General features: G+C 36.5%; 7 non-coding genes across 7 annotated transcripts; 3 read left to right on the top strand and 4 right to left on the bottom strand.

Annotated features, from left to right (window-relative positions):
- Window positions 1-3,480: 3,480 nt before the first annotated feature.
- On the top strand, window positions 3,481-3,552 carry Trnat-ugu. The gene has a single exon. It is a non-coding gene; the product is annotated as a tRNA-Thr (tRNA).
- Window positions 3,553-7,828: 4,276 nt separating this feature from the next.
- On the top strand, window positions 7,829-7,901 carry Trnat-ugu. Its single transcript has one exon. It is a non-coding gene; the product is annotated as a tRNA-Thr (tRNA).
- Window positions 7,902-9,743: 1,842 nt separating this feature from the next.
- Trnat-ugu lies at window positions 9,744-9,816 on the bottom strand. Its single transcript has one exon. It is a non-coding gene; the product is annotated as a tRNA-Thr (tRNA).
- Window positions 9,817-13,159: 3,343 nt separating this feature from the next.
- Trnat-ugu lies at window positions 13,160-13,232 on the top strand. The gene has a single exon. It is a non-coding gene; the product is annotated as a tRNA-Thr (tRNA).
- A 238-nt stretch (window positions 13,233-13,470) lies between these two features.
- Trnat-ugu lies at window positions 13,471-13,540 on the bottom strand. The gene has a single exon. It is a non-coding gene; the product is annotated as a tRNA-Thr (tRNA).
- Window positions 13,541-13,806: 266 nt separating this feature from the next.
- Trnas-uga lies at window positions 13,807-13,880 on the bottom strand. The gene has a single exon. It is a non-coding gene; the product is annotated as a tRNA-Ser (tRNA).
- Window positions 13,881-14,081: 201 nt separating this feature from the next.
- Window positions 14,082-14,153, bottom strand: Trnat-ugu. The gene has a single exon. It is a non-coding gene; the product is annotated as a tRNA-Thr (tRNA).
- Between the last annotated feature and the right edge of the window lie 237 nt (window positions 14,154-14,390).

The raw sequence follows: 14,390 nt of genomic DNA on the forward strand, positions 1-14,390 counted from the left end.
AGCAATTAATTTTTTTTTTGCTTTTTTTTTTGATGATCGTTTTATCTTTGTTATTACTAAAAATTTTTCAAAGAAATGCACTGAAAAAACATTTACCATATATTTACAGGCTGAGCGGCTCGAAAAGGGGGGGAGCTGATGACGGGGACCACGTTTAGCCCATGAGAGTGTATCGTGTGATATCAGATGTAGCTAAGTAAATAATTATTTTATAATTTACTAGATATGTTATAATTACCAGAAGTAAACCCAAAATTCCCCCTCTTTTATTTATGATAATTAAAAGTTCTTTACCCTTAACAGCCGTGAAAATACTCTTGGAAAAATCATTTTCATTTTTGAGTTCAATAGGCGAAACTGAAGTGAGCTACTTCGTTATATGTAATTTGCATACGCCTGTAAATTTTAGGCATGCGTGCACGTCTGCCCGCAAAGGCAGCACACGGCAATTTTGGAAGACGGTGCATCAATAAGCGGCGAGTACACACACACACAAAACCACACACACACACACACACACACCACACAACACACACCACGCACACACACACACAAACACACACACACACACACACACACACACCACACACACACACACACACACACACATATATATATATATATATATATATATATTATATATATATAATATATATTTAATATATGTTTTCAGTGTATTTATACAGACACATAACATGCATATATATATGTATGGTTATATATAACAACTTTTGGTTTATATATTTCTGTAACTACAACTTTTTATTAAAAAAACCACCACACACACACACACACACACAAAACACCCCACACAAACACCACACACACACACACACACACACACACACCCCACCCCACACACACACACACACACTAAAAAATTAAAAGCATAAAAAATCCTAAGATAAGGCTTTACAAACTTGAAAACTAAGATAAAGCAATAAATCAAGCAAACTTGATATGTCATTATTTATTAATATCCTATAACAAACAAAGACATCTGCATAAACAACTTATTCGAGACTGACGAAAAAACCCCAAAGGGCTTTTCGAAAGAGAATCTAATGATGATGCGTGAACTGTCAGCGCAAGATTGCTGTTTTATTTTTGATAACAAACATTATGCGGCGTAGCTATGGGATCCTACCCCTAGCTACATTTTTATGTCATCGTGGCTTTTAACTGCCCTAGTCTTTTCCCAACCTTTTATTACAAAAAAAAAAAAAAAAAAAAATTGATACTTCCCTCATATTCAAACCACTGACACACGTACGGAATTCCTTAGCTACTTAAATTGACAACACCCGAATATGAAATTTATTGCGTTTGAAAAGAAAGAAAAACTACCTTATAGACATATCCATCTATCACTCTGGCAACAGTTTTAACATTTCAATGTACAGAAAAATACATTTACTAATCTGTGTTCAAAGTTATCTCATTCACCCCACTTTCATATAAATGCAATCTAGTCAACTCGCTCACCAATCGAGCTTACCCCCATTTGCTAAAATTAGACATGCACAACTCAGGAACTTTCATTCTCTATAACCTCCTCTGCAATAATAGCTTCCCCTAACAATTTACTGATAAATATATCAGCAAAACTGAACAACGTCATCATTTATGAATACACCAACATCATGGTACCCCAAAATTTGCTTTATTTTCCTGTCATTTACACGGGTTTCACCAGCCAACAAGTTAGCATAATGTATCCAAACTTATCAGTGAATACGCCCACATATAAAATTAAGTTATTTTCAGAACAAAATAGGCTGTCCAAAATTCCTTGATACAATACCTCTTCAATTAAATCAAACATTTTTGTACAAATATACGTGCGATAGCTATAATGCATCATATATTGGTAATACCACCAAACATCTAAAAGAGCAGATCTCACAGTATATGAGTATTTCCGACGGATCTGGCATCCAAGTGACCAAACTAACCCTTTCAGCAATCGGGAATCATGCAGATGACACAGATCACCCCATACATAGCCAAAAAAATTCAGTCTTGGCAACCACTCCATACCACCACCAGCTCATCAGGGAAAGCATACTTATATCCATCCATAAGCCAACACTCGGCAATAACGAAAGCACTTATGCTTTTGAAATCGTAACCCACTGACCATAACATACTGCCCATTTGGTTGTGTGTTTTTATTTTCATTGTGTTTCGTTGTGTTTGTTGTTTATATCCATTTTTTTTCGTTTTAATGGTATTCTTCAATTTCTTTTGTACTGTCATTTAATTCCATGTTTTGTCAAGTTTGTTTATTTTTATTTCGTACTTGTTTTATTGCCTTACTTTCATATTTCAAGCTTGCAAAGCCCTTTTTCAGATTTTTATGTTTTATTTTATAGTATATGCATATATTCCACTTTATCCAAATAGATTGGTTATTTCATTTAATTTTAAATCCGAAACGTCGTGTAATAAATGTGTTTTTCTTCTTGATACGACTGCGCTTTCCAGCAATGAACCCATTGCAAATATATGTGTGTGTATATATATATATATATATATATATATATATATATATTTATATATATATATATATATTATATATATATATGTGTGTGTGTGTGTGTGTGTGTGTGTGTGTGTGTGTGTGTTACTGATTTTTTAAAAATCCTCTGGCTCTTGAAAAGCTCTCCGATTTGCTGATGCCCCTTAAATTGTTGAAAAGGATGGGGCCCACTATGCTACTGGGACCAAGCCTTATTTTTCCCCCTTCTCTCTCTCACTCCCGTAAAATATGTATTGCACTGTCCTAAAATAATATATTCGATGGTTTACACATGAAGTTTATAACTTTTTCGTAACGCAGAGCAAGAGATTCATTTATATTTTATATTTCTCTCTCTCTCTCTCTCTCTCTCTCTTTTTCCCTCTCTCTCTCTCTCTCTCTCTCTCTTTCTCTCTCTCTCTCTCTCGCTCTCGCTCTCTCTCGGGAAAAATGCATACGGCTCTTGCTAAGAGTAAATTTGAGATGGTAATTGCTGAGTTTGCAACCGCATCAAGAATTTTCATTATATGATAATAATTATGTGTTATGTATGACAATTATATAAACTTTTCCCTTTAAACACTTTCAAATATCATTTTCCCGATTTTACACTGGTTACATCAGCCCTCGCGTAAATTTTGATCTATGTAGATAGAACATGGTTTTTTTCTTAGGGATAGTGTCTTGGACATATCTGTGCCTTTTTCGATTTTATAGGAAATGTAAAGGTGAAACTCACGTATAGGCAACGGTTCCGTTAGTATTGATTAAACATATGCTAAATAGGGGCTTTAATAATCATAATTGTTGACATCTGGACAGTTGCCTCCTTAGTTAGGGGGCAGAGCACTTGTAAACCAGGGTTATGAGTTCGATTCCCATAGAGGATAAAACTCTAATAACCATTACCCATGTATTGCATAAAGATTCCAAGATCACGTCTTGCCATCTGAATACATGCCTCCTTAGCTCAGGGGCAGAGCACTGGTCTTGTAAACCAGGGGTCGTGAGTTCGATTCTCACAGGGGGAAGTCCTTTAAGAATCATTAAACATCTGTTGAAGAAAAGATTCATATATACCTGTACAGATACCTTCTAGCTCAAGGGCGGGGCACTGGTCTTGAAAAACCAGGGTTCGTGAGTTCGATTCACACAGGGGCAAACATTTAATAACCTTTAAAAATTTTGTTATGGAAATCCATATATCAGGAATGTGGACATCTGTACAGATGCCTCCTTAGCTCAGGGGAAAGAGCACGGGTCTTGAAAAACCGGGGGTCGAGATTTTTCGTTTTCTCTCAGGGGGCAAACATTTAATAGCCGTTAAGCACGTGTTATGGAATCCATGGTAGAAAAAACCCCAATGCAAAAACTTGATTTATTGAAAATAAGACTATAATTTCGAAATCCACCTGGATTCCATCTTCAATCTTCGGACCTGAAACTGTAGTCTCATTTTCAATAAATAATTTTTTTGCATTGTGCGTTTTTTCTACCGTATAATCACACAGAAGAGTTTTTTAACCATTCAGGGAAAATCTATATATCAGGTTTGTGAACACCTGTACAGATGCCTCCTTAGCTCAGGGGCAGAGCACTGGTTTTGTAAACCAGGGGTCGTGAGTTTCGATTTCTCACAGGGGCAAACATTTTAATGATCCTTAAACAGGGTGTTATGGAAATCCATATATAAAGGGGATGTGGATTTTTTGTATAGCTATTTCTTTAGCCGGGGGCAGAGTACTAGTCTTGTAAACCAGGGGTCGTGAGTAGTAACTCACGACCCCTGGCTTTAAAGACCATGCTCTGCCCTTGAGCTAAAAAGGTATAGTACAGGTATATATAAATCTTTTCTTCAACAGATTTTAATGATTCTTAAAGATTTGCCCCCTGTGAGAATCGAACTCACGACCCCTGGTTTAACAAGACCAGTGCTCTGCCCCTGAGCTAAGGAGGCATCTGTAAGATGTCAATGATTTATATATGATTTTTTTCTTCTACGGATATTCAATGATCTCTCACAGGGGGAACCCTTTAATAGCCATTACACATGTGCTATAGAAATTCGTATATCAAGGGTGTTGATATATGTACAGATGCCTCCTTCGCTCAGGGAAAGCACTTGTCTTGTAAACCCAGGGTCGAGAGTTTTAATTCTCATTTAATAAACCATTAAGCATGCTACAGAAATTCATATGTCATGGATGTGGGCATCGGCATAGATACCTCCTTAGCTCAGGGGGCCTTATGCTGCATTTGTTACTGTTCGTCCACCTCGACAGACGCTATGTTACATCCCTCAGCCCTTTCAAGGCTCCTGGTAAAAAAAAAAACACTTGAAAAAGTATATGGAATATGTGATATGGAATAACTTGAAAAAAAAAAAAAACGAGGAAGACGGTTTGGCCACTTCTCTATATCACATATACACAACTGATAAAAAATATATACATCAATGAAATAGATGCATTGAAGATGATGGACGGCACTCGGTTAAATTACTCTAGTTGACTAAAATGGGGGCTCAGATGAGTAGTGTTAAGCACCCAACTGATAGGGTTAAATATGTGCTATGGAAAACTCTATGTATCCCAAATGCTAACAACTGTACAGGCTTTATCTGAGGAAAAGAACACTGGTAAAGGGATGGGGAATGAATTCAATTTTCAAAATGGTCACTCCTCAAAGACCAAATTTTTTACTTATTTACTAATTACTCCTATGTAGATCTGGTTATAGGTATGAAATGCCTCTAAATGGTTTTTTTCACGATTGGCTACATATATATATATATATTATAATATTAATATATATATATATATATGTGTGTATATATATATATATATATATTAATATATATATTTGTGTATATAATATATATATATATATATATATATTATATTATATATATATATATAAAAGGGGTGGGGATTTTAAATGTAAAACTTTTAATATTTCGTGTTACCACCACCAGCTTGGCGAACAATGGGGAAGCTACGCTGCCACTGGCATCCACTGGTGGCGTCAGTAGATGCCACTGCGCCGCCATTTACTGCCGTCCTGTCTGCAGAGTGCAATCACTCCCCATGGGCCCTAAATGCTTGGGCAAGAATGATATGACGATTGTGGGTATGACCTTGGGGGAAGTCTCTGCCCAAGTTGACCAAACATTCTCAATGGGATTGAGATCTGACAATTGGGGGAATGTTGGCACAGCGTAATCTCAAAGGGCTTGCCGAAATCGTTCTTAACGACAACACTGTTTGTGTGGAAAGGGATGTTATCTTGGAAAGGTAAAATGGCTCTGAATCGAGGAACACCATGCTCTCCCAGATGGTAGAAAACATCACGTAGGCCTACACCGTAAACCCCGCTGGGCCCGACAACCGTCAACTCTCCAAACCCGTAACTGTGCATCCACTCAAACAGCCAGCATTTTTTAAGTCTGCATGCTAAACATAATGTGAAGTCCATATTAATTAAAGTAATTTATTAATTAAGAAGAAGAAAATGGTTCATGGTAAGAGGACGTGGCACTAACTACTGTAAAGGGTGTTGTCACTGAGTATCAATGGTTTTCATTAGCTTATGATATTCATGCACTTCCTATTTGTCTTTCATATAGCAACTGATTTAAAATTTTTAATGACCCTTTACCTTGATCTTCCTCTGTGTGCATCTAGGGTGCCCACTTCTGGCTTTGTCTTTGGTGGATCCAGTTGCTTGGTGTTGCTGGATCCACAAAGACACGGTTATCTTTGAAGTACCTAATCTTGATATTTCGGCTCTTTAAAAGTCTTAATGGTCTATTACTAATATTGGCATGATACAAGGCCTAGCCATATCAACTCCAAAACACTGTTCGAACACACGATGAAGCTTCATTTGTTCCGAGCTTTGAATACAAGTATCATTTTTTCCGAATCAACTCCTAGCGACCGTTTCGATTTCATCAACTCCCAAGAAAAGATACTTTATTTTTGCGCATTACATCCAAAAATCTGATGAATTAACATTTGTACAGATGCCTACTTCAATCAGGGGGAAGAGGGGAGTATTGTAAACCAGGGGTCATGAGATACTTTATCACGGACCAAACCTTAAATAACCCCTTAAACATCTGTTAAAGAATTTCCTTTTTCCCTAGATATTGATACATTAAACATCTGTAAAGAAAATAATCATATATCACAGTTATTGAATTCGCACAGAAGTACCCTCAGCTCAGTACCCATACATTAGTCTTGTAAAACCCGCGGTCTTGAGTTTAAGTCTCACAGGTGACAAACCTTTTAAAAAACATTCGTTGTAGAAAAAAATCATATGTCACATGACACATTTATTGATGCCTCCTTAGCTTTAGGGCGAGCACTGGTCTTGTAAACCAGGGGGCCCTGAGTTCGATTCTCACAGGGGGCAAACCACTAACCCTTAAAAGTGATACGGGTGCCGTTTGACGTTTGTTTGTTTATAAAACCTAGAACATTCACTCAAATTTTACTGGTTGTACGTGGACAAGGGTATAGGGACATTATCATTTTTCATCAGTACATTTTAAAATATATTAGAAAAACTCTCAAAGAGAAAGCAGTACAATTACTGCTTTGTTTCTTTGGATTTGGCAACTAAAGATAGGGTTTTATCCCGGGGGTGTTAATCAACCTGTCCTTATCAAACGGTGTTACTTAACTTGGGGAGCCGGGACACTGAACTTAGCTGTCCCCCAAGACAAATGAGTATATATATGTAACATATGTGTATATATGTAAATATATTCCTATGTACATACGCAATTTTATGTGTGTTTATATATAATATATAAATGTATAAAAGTAAATTACAAGATTATCATATAACAACAGAAGCTGTCAGATAATTATCAGGTTATATCTGCTAGGTTGCCAGGCATGCGACAAGCTTCAAATAAAAAAGCATCTTTTCGTAAGGAATATTGTAAAATTCATTTATTGCCTTATTGTCAAGTAACTGTTTCGACGTGTGCCATAAGAAGGAATGTTCAAAACTGCTAAAAATGTTATTTAAAAATACAGGCACTGGATATCACACAGAGAATGCATATAATTTCAGAGCATATCTATATTTGTTAAAATAAAAATACTTAGCTTAGGAGCAGAGCACTGGTCTTATAAACAGGGGCTGTGAGTTACTGTCTCACTGATGGCAAACCTTTTTAAAAATCATTAAACATGTGTTAAAGAACTTCTTTTATGAAGGATGTTGATATATAAAAAATCTGTTGAAGAAAAAAAATATATATATATCACAGTTTTTGACATTTGTACAGATGCCTCCTTAGCTCAGGGGCAGAGCACTGGTCTTGTAAAACCCGGGGTCGTGAGTTCGATTCTCACAGGGGGCAAACCTTTAATAACTTAGTGATTCATATATCAGATATTATCATCTGTGCAAGTGCCTCCTTAGATCAGGGGCACAACACTGGAGATAGGGGTTTTTTCTCATTGGTGGGCAAAACTTTAATGCCCATTAAACATGTGATAAATTAAATAAATATTATGTTAAGGAAGAGATTCAATATCACAGTTGCTGAATCTGGACATATATCTCCTTACTCAGGGGCAGAGCACTGGTCTTGTAATCCAGTGGTCGTGAGTTTATGCTCTTAGGAAGCAAAATTTGTTAAGGAAGAATTTCGTAATGAAGGAAGAAATGTACCGGTTGACATTAAAGGGGAACCGACAAGAAAAGAAATTGGACGAAGAGGTAGGGAAAAGATCAATTATTTTTTTTCTTTATATATTTACGTAATATCATATAAATACAGAGAGAGGAGACGCATTGGTGCACTGCACTCTGCAAATCTAAGCTAGTTAACAGAATAGCGTTTGGGGGGAGAGTGTGGCTTGTTAAACACGGTGAGCGAGTAAACTCTCAAAGTTGGTAAACCAGTTATATCATTAAACATGTGTTAATAGAGCTTATATGTCAGAGATACTGACATTTGTACAGAGCTCCTTAGCTCAGGGCAGAGCACTGTCTTGTAAACAGGGTCGTGAGTTCGATTCTCACAGGGGGCAAACTTTGATAACCATCAAAAACTTTCAGGTATTTTTAAGCATTATTGATGTTTTGATTGGGAAATTCAGTCAGAAAATTACATAGTTTTGTACACATAATTTTCTCCTACTTTCAAAGATACTACTATACTGTAATTTGCAACCAAAATATGATTATAAGAACCTTGTTTGTAATTATATATATATAACAATATGTAATATAACATAATAAATATATAATATATAATATATATATATATATATATTTATATATATTCTTATATTATATATTTGATGTATATATATATAATAAAAAAAACAAGCGTCTCTTATAATCATATTTTGGGTTGCAAATATACAGTATAGTAGTATTTTTTGAAAGTAGGGAGAAATTATGTGTACAAAACTAATGTAATTTCTGACTGAATATTCCCAAATCAGACATCAATAATGCTTAAAAATACCTGAAAGTTTTTTGATGGTTATCAAAGGTTTGCCCCTGTGAGAATCGAACTCACGACCATGGTTTAAAAAGACCAGTGCTCTGCCCCTGAGCTAAGGAGGCATCTGTACAAATGTCAGTATCTCTGACATAAAGCTCTTATGTAACACATGTTTTAATGATAATAACTGGTTTCCCAAACTTTGAGAGTTATACTCGCTCCCCCGGTTTTAACAAGACCAACACTCTCCTAAAAAACGCTATTCCTGTTAACTAGCTTAGATTTGCAGAGTGCAGTGCACCTTTGCGTCTCTCTCTCTCTGTATTTATATTGATATTACGTAAATATATAAAGAAAAAAAATAATTGATCTTTTCCTACCTCTCGTCCAATTTCTTTTCTTGTCGGTTCCCCCTTTAATGTCAACCGGTAAAATTTCTTCCTTCATACGAAATTTTTCCCTTTAACAAATTTTGCTTCCTAAGAGCAAAAACTCACGACCACTGGATTAAAAGGGACCAGTGCTCTGCCCCTGAGCTAAGGAGATATATGTCCCGATGTCAGCAACTGGGGATATTGAATCTCTTCCTTAACATAATATTTATTTAATTTATCACATGTTTAATGGGCATTAAAGTTTTGCCACCAATGAGAAAAAACCCATCTCAGTGTTGTGCCCCTGATCTAAGGAGGCACTTGCACAGATGATAATATCTGATATAGAATCACTAAGGTTATTAAAGGTTTCCCCCTGTGAGAATCGAACTCACGACCCCTGGTTTACAAGACCAGTGTTTCTGCCCCTGAGCTAAGGAGGATCTGTACAAATGTCAAAAACTGTGATATATATATATTTTTTTTCTTCAACAGATATTTTATATATCAACATCCTTCATAAAAGAAGTTCTTTAACACATTTTTTAATGATTATTAAAGGTTTGCCATCAGTGAGACAGTAACTCACAGCCCCTGGTTTATAAGACCAGTGCTTGCTCCTAAGCTAAGTATTATATTTTAACACATATAGATATGCTCTGAAATTATATGCATTCTCTGTGTGATATCCAGTGCTGTATTTTCTAAATAACATTTTTAGCAGTTTTGAACATTCCTTCTTATGGCACACGTCGAAACAGTTACTTGACAATAAGGCAATAAATGAATTTTACAATATTCCTTACGAAAAGATGCTTTTTTATTTGAAGCTTGTCGCATGCCTGGCAACCTAGCAGATATAACCTGATAATTATCTGACAGCTTCTGTTGTTATATGATATCTTGTAATTTACTTTTATAATTTATATATTATATATAAACACACATAAATATGCTTTATGTACATAGGATATATTTACATTATACACATATGTTACAAAATATATACTCATTTGTCTTGGAGGACAGCTAAGTTCAGTGTACGGCTCCCCAAGTTAAGAACACCGTTTGATAAGGACAGGTTTGATTAACACCCCCGGGATAAACCCTATCTTTAGTTGCCAAATCCAAAGAAACAAAGGAGTAATTTGTACTGCTTTTCTCTTTGAGAGTTTTTCTAATATATTTTAAAATGTACTGATGAAAAATGATAATGTTCCCTATAGCCTTGTCAGTACAACCAGTACAATTGAGTGAATTTTTCTGGGTTTTAAAACAACAAAACGTCAAACGGCACCCGTATCACTGTAAGGGTTAGTGGTTTGCCCCCTGTGAGAATCGAACTCACGGCCCCGGTTTCAAGACCAGTGCCTCCCCCTGAGCTAAGGAGGCATCAATAAAGTGTCATGTGACATATGATTTTTTTCTACAACGAATGTTTATTAAAGGTTTGTCACCTGTGAGACTTAAACTCAAGACCGCTGGTTTACAAGACTAATGCTATGGGTATGAGCTGAGGGTATTTCTGTGCGAATTCAATAACTGGGGATATATGATTATTTTCTTCTACAGATGTTTAATGTATCAATATCTATGCCCAAGGAAATTCTTTAACAGTGTTTAATGGTTATTTAAAGGGTTTGGTCCAGTGATAAAGTATCTCATGACTCCTGGTTTACAATACGCCCTCTTCCCCCTGATTGGAAGTAGGCATCTGTACAAATGTTAATTCATCGATGTTTGATGTACATGCCTAAAATAAAATATCTTTTCTTGGGAGTTGATGAAATCGAAACGGTCGCTAGGAGTTGATTCGGAAAAAATGATACTTGTTTTCAAAGCTTAGAAAAAGATGAAGCTTCTAGTGTGTTCGAACAGTGTTTCAGAGTTTTATATGGCTAGGGCCTTGTATCATGCCCAAATTTAGTAATAGACCATTAAGACTATTTAAGAGCCGAAATATCAAGATTAGGTACTTCAAAGATAACCGTGTCTTTGTGGATCCAGCAACACCAAGCAACTGGATCCACCAAAGACAAAGCAGAAGTGGGCACCCTAGATGCACGACAGAGGAAAATCAAGTAAATGTTTATTCAAAATTTTAAATCAGTCTGCTATAGAAAGACAAATAGGAAGTGCATGAATACATAAACTAATGAAAACCATTGATTACTCAGTGACAACACCCTTTACAGTAGTTAGTTGCCACGTCCTCTTACCCTGAACCATTTTCTTCTTCTTAATTAATCAATTACTTTAATTAATATGGACTTCACATTATGTTGTAGCATGCAGACTTAGAAATGCTGGCTGTTTTGAGTGGATGCACAGTTACGGGTTTGGAGAGTTGACGGTTGTCGGGCCCAGCAGGTTTACGGTGTAGGCCTACTGATGTTTCTACCATTTGGTGAGAGCCATGGTGTTCCTCGATTCAGAGCCATTTTTTCCTTGTCCAAGATAACATCCCTTTCCACACAAACAGTGTTGTCGTTAAGAACGATTTCGGCAAGACCTGAGATTACGCTGTGCCACATTCACCCAAATTGTCAGATCTCAATCCCATTGAGAATGTTTGGTCAACTTTGGGCAGAGACTTCCCCCAAGGTCATACCCACAATCGTCATATCATTCTTGCCCAAGCAGTTACGGCATTGGGAGTGATTGCACTCTGCAGACAGGACGGCAGTAAATGGCGGCGTCAGTGGCATCTACTGACGCCACCAGTGGATGCCCGTGGCAGCGTAGCTTGCCATTGTTCGCCAAGCTGGTGGGGGGTAACACGAAATATGAAAAGTATTACACATTTCAAATCCCCACCCTTATTATATATATATAAAATATATATATTTTATATATATATATATATATACACACAATATATATATATATATATATATATATATATATACACACATATATATATATATATATATATTATATATATATATATATATATTTTGTAGCCAATCGTGAAAAAAACACTATCTAGAGGCATTTCATTTCCTATAACCAGATCTACATAGGAGTAATTAGTAAATAAGTAAAAAATTTGGTCTTTGGGAGTGACCATTTTGAAAATTGAATTCATTCCCCATGCTTTACCAGTGTTCTGTTCCTCAGATAAAGCCTGTACAGTTGTTAGCATTTGGGATACATAGAGCTTTCCATAGCAATATTTAACCCTATCAGTTGGGTGTAACACTACTCATCTTTAGCCCCCATTTTTTTTTGTCAACTAGAGTAATTTAACCGAGTGCCGTCCATCATCTTCAATGCATCTATTTCATTGTATGTATATATTTGTTATCAGTTGTGTAGTAAATTTATATAGAGAAGTGGCCAAACCGTCGATCCTCGTTTTTTTTTTCAAGTTATTCCAATCACATATTCCATATACTTATTCAAGTGTTTTTTTTTTTTACCAGGTTTAGCCTTGAAAGGGCTGAGGATGTAAGATAGCGTCTGTCGAGGCTGGACGAACAGTAACAAATGCAGCATAAGGTCCCCTAGCTAAGGAGGTATCTATGCCGATGCCCACATCCATGACATATGAATTTCTGTAGCATGCTTAATGGTTTATTTAAAAGAGAATTAAACTCTCGACCCTGGTTTACAAGACAAGTGCTTTTCCCCTGAGCGAAGGAGGCATCTGTACATATATCAAAACCCTTGATATACGAATTTCTATAGCACATGTGTAATGGCTATTAAAGGGTCCCCCTGTGAGAGTCATTGAATATCGTAGAAGAAAAAATCATATATAAATTTATTGACATCTTTACAGATGCCCTCCTTAGCTCAGGGGCAGAGCACTGGTCTTGTAAACCAGGGGTCGTGAGTTCGATTCTCACAGGGGGCAAATCTTTAAGAATCATTAAAAATCTGTTGAAGAAAAAGATTTATATATACCTGTACCTATACCTTTTTAGCTCAAGGCAGAGCACTGGTCTTGAAAGCCAGGGGTCGTGAGTTACTACTCACGACCCCTGGTTTACAAGACTAGTACTCTGCCCCTGGCTAAAGAAATAGCTATACAAAAACCCCACATCCCTGATATAGGGATTTCCATAACACATGATTAAAGGTTATTAAATATTTGCCCCCTGTGAGAATCGAACTCACGACCCCTGGTTTACAAGACCAGTGCTCTGCCCCTGAGCTAAGGGCATCTGTACAGGTGTTCACAAACCTGATATATAGATTCCATGAATGGTAAAATACTCTTCTGGTTGATACTACGGTAGAAAAACGCACAATGCAAAAAATTATTTATTGAAAATGAGACTACAGTTTCAGGTCCGGGAAAATCTGAAGATGGAATCCAGGTGGATTTCGAAATTATAGTCTTATTTTTCAATAAATCAAGTTTTTTTCATTGTGGGTTTTTTTTACCATGGATTTCCATAACACGTGCTTAACGGCTATTAAATGTTTGCCCCCTGAGAGAATCGAACTCTCGGACCCCTGGGTTTTCAAAACCAGTGCTCTGCCCCTGAGCTAAGGAGGCATCTGTACAGATGTCCACATTCCTGATATAGGGTTTCCATAAACACATTATTAAAAGGTTTTTAAATGTTTGCCCCCCGTGTGAATCGAAATCACGACCCCTGGTTTACAAGACCAGTGCCTGCCCTTGAGCTAAGAAGGTATCTGTACAGGTATATATGAATCTTTTCTTCAAAAAGATGTTTAATGATTCTTAAAGACTTGCCCCCTGTGAGAATCGAACTCACGACCCCTGGTTTACAAGACCAGTGCTCTGCCCCTGAGCTAAGGAGGCATGTATTCAGATGGCAATGACTGTGATCTGTGAATCTTTTATGCAATACTGGGGAATGGTTATTAGAGTTTTATCCTCTATGGGAAACGAACTCATAACCCCTGGTTTACAAGTGCTCTGCCCCCTAACAAAGGGGGCAACTGTCCAGTGTCAAAATTATGATTATAACCCCGCATAAAACTAAGAAGGCCATACTGTCCTTTTTTAAAAAAATTTAAAAACAAATTCAGAATCCTA

The sequence above is a fragment of the Penaeus monodon genome, unplaced genomic scaffold (assembly GCF_015228065.2).
Source record: "Penaeus monodon isolate SGIC_2016 unplaced genomic scaffold, NSTDA_Pmon_1 PmonScaffold_8638, whole genome shotgun sequence".
In the NCBI taxonomy this organism is placed as follows: domain Eukaryota; kingdom Metazoa; phylum Arthropoda; class Malacostraca; order Decapoda; family Penaeidae; genus Penaeus; species Penaeus monodon.